This window comes from Myotis brandtii, unplaced genomic scaffold, assembly GCF_000412655.1.
Source record: "Myotis brandtii unplaced genomic scaffold, ASM41265v1 scaffold449, whole genome shotgun sequence".
Lineage (NCBI taxonomy): Eukaryota > Metazoa > Chordata > Mammalia > Chiroptera > Vespertilionidae > Myotis > Myotis brandtii.
The window spans coordinates 1,248,795-1,251,963 of NW_005367171.1; the positions used below are offsets into that span (position 1 = coordinate 1,248,795).

The 3,169-nt window shown below is 37.6% G+C and overlaps 1 pseudogene; it reads left to right on the forward strand.

Moving 5' to 3' along the window:
• The first annotated feature begins 2,373 nt into the window (after window positions 1-2,373).
• Window positions 2,374-2,786, forward strand: LOC102262409 (annotated as a pseudogene).
• Window positions 2,787-3,169: the final 383 nt, after the last annotated feature.

Below are 3,169 nucleotides of genomic sequence, written 5' to 3' on the forward strand. Positions count from 1 at the left end.
TAATGACCGGATTATATTTTTAGAAATCATGGAAAATATGTAGACGCTGATGTCACTATACTTTGGTTTTGCTAAGGGTGCCTATTGTGAGCAAAGTTGTTTCTTCCCTTGGCTCTGGGCCACCAGACTACTGCTCACCTACTCCCCCACTCCCTGACACACAAACATTCCAGATTATAAGGAAAGAATGTTTCTAAAGATTTAAAATCTACTGACTAAATTAGCTTCCTCACTATGTAAGTTCAAAGTCTTCTATATTTTTCCTACATGGCTTCTTTTATGAGTATAATGAAAAAGTATCTATAATTAGTAATTTCACGTTGTGTACTCTGTTTGACATAAGCTCCATGAGAGTGAGAATCATGCTTGTTTTTAGTGTGTGTGTGTGTGTGTGTGTGTGTGTGTGTGTGTGTAATGAATGCTTACCTCCCAATTAGCCTTGTATCCATTGTCACTGGATACTTTTGTTTGAAAGAATGTGTGGTGGCCTTTTATTATTTGCTCACTAATTAAAAGATCTATGGCAGCCAAGGCCTTTACTTTCTCTTCAATGCACAAAATACACAGATTTAACCTCACTCCCAAAGAGTCCATGTTAAGCTTGTTAGGACACAGTAAACTAACTCTCAGCCTTCATCATCCACATCTCAGTAATCTCAAGCAATCCCAAAACTTTTGTGTTTTCTTGTTTGTTTGTTTACTTGTCTTACACTATTCATTTCTTTTGACTAAGCTAATTATCTCTCACCTTAATGCCAATGTTGCAATTTTTCCAGCGCTTAACCAGGCACTTCCAGGAATGCTTACACATACTCTTGGGGCCATTACAGAAAGGCCAAGGCAGAGTATATGGAATGGGGGCTGTACTTCCAATTTTAATTATAATTTCAAATACTGATATTCTATCATGCTGTTTTCCTAGTTTGTCAATAGCCACATGATAACCTCATAAAAGAGTTTAACAAAGCTGTCCTTTCTGTCTTTTAACAGAAGCTTTGATTTCTGTCAAGCCATGTGTAGTTCCATCAAGCCATTATATAAAGAACATAGACTATACCCTGGAATATTCTTTAGTTGAAGACAAACGTATAAACCACGCTGCTGGACACTTGGTTTGAATTAAATGATGCATCCAGACATTTCAGTGAGATTACACCATAAAAGAAGAAGACAGCCAGAAATAATAAATCTTCCTTTGGTAACTACCTAAAGTTTCTTAGTATGCTACCAAACATATATTTAAAAATCTATCAAAGACCATATGAAAGTTAGTAAGTCCAAGGACATATTTTTTTAACTTTTAGTATAAATTGAATTTGGGGGAAATACTTTAAAAATAATTTTACACTTTCTGCCAATAAAATCAAAATCATTATCCTCCAGTAACTTCGAAGAAGTGAAAATAAAGGAGAAATAGAAACGTAAAAAGTATTTCAAAACAGGTAAGACATAAGAATTAGAGAAATGAGATACAATAAGGAAAATGACTGAATAAGAAACATACTACTACATTACATGACTGAGCAAAAACATAAACAGAAAGTATACTCACAATTTTATGGAAATAGCAAATCTTCAAAATTTTGGCATGAGAATAAAGTTATGGAGTATTTTAATGAGAAACTCCATAAAATAGACTGTATGCATATTTTAGCTTAAAGATCCAAGGACAAATAGCAATTGATTTCTCTGCTTTATGAAATTTTCAAGCCAAAAAGTGATGATTCCAGGATTTCCAGAGCCTTGAAATGAGCACAGGACAGAGAGAAGAAAAAAATCTTGCCTTTATTCTATGAGGTTTATGGAATCTCATTGTCCAAAGAGAAGCACACATTTTCTTCTCCCACTGGCAGGATATCCTGCACAGGGGCACGCATGCCCACACACAAAATCTGTGGTAAAAAAAAAAAAAACAAAAAAAAAACACCAAAACAAATCTGTTATTTTCTAGTCCATTCTAGTTGTAGAAAGATTTTTTTGTTCTTTAAACCAGTGATTTTCAACACTTTTCATCTCATGGCACACATAAATTGATTACTAAAATTCTGTGGCACACTAAAAAATATATTTTTTGCCAATCTGACAAAAAATAGGTATAGTTTTGATTTATTCACACCAGAAAGCTATTTTGTTTTGCCTGTAGTCATTTATTTTTATATTTGACAATCTAAGGGAAAAGGAGTAAGTTCCCCTGACTAAATAGTCAGGTATTGCATGTTTTACAAATTCGTGCAGCACACCAGTGTGCTGTGGCACAACAGCAGAAATATCGCTGCTTTAAGGATAAGGAAAAGTCTCCTCTTCTATTGTATCTCCTGAGCATTTGACATAAAGTAGGTAATTATCAGCCTCTCTCGGGTCCTTGTTTCCAAGATGACCAAGAAAAGAAGGAATAACAGTCGTGCCTAAAAAGGCTGAGGCCATGTGCAGCCTATTAGTTGCACTAACTGTGCCCGGTGTGTGCCCAAGGACAAGGCCATTAAGAAGTTTGTCATTCGAAACATAGCAGAGGCTGCAGCCGTTAGGGACATCTCCAAAGCGAGTGTCTTCGATGCCTATGTGCTTCCCAAGCTGTGTGTGAAACTACATTACTGTGTGAGCTGTGCCATTCACAGCAAAGAAGTCAGGAATCATTCTTGTGAAGCTCCGAAGGACCGAACACCCCCATCCTGATTTACACAGGCGGGTGCTGCCCCACAACCTCCACCAAAGCCCATTTAAGGAGCTAAGTCTTTAAGGAGTGAAGAAAAGTTCTCTGGGGGGAAAGGAAAATAAATGGAAATTGTACTTCAAAAAAAAAAAAGAAGGTAATTATCATGTGTTTATTGGGTAGAATTAAATAATCAAATTCAAATCAAATAAACTTTCTCTATGACATCACATTATTTACTAGAGACCCAGTGCACCAAATTTGTGCATGGGTAGGGTGCCTAAGCCTGGCTGGCAATCAGGGCTGATCTGTGGGACTACCAGTGGGGCGATGGTGGTGGGGGGGCACTGGCACCCGCCTTGGCTGGCCTGGGGCCTGCGGGCTGGGGACAGCTATTGCATTGAGCATCTGCCCCCTCGTGGTCAGTGCGTGTCATAGTGACCAGTCATTCCACTGGTCGTTCCTCTGTTTGGTCGATTTGCATATTAGGTTCTTATTATATAAGATTCCCTCACAATT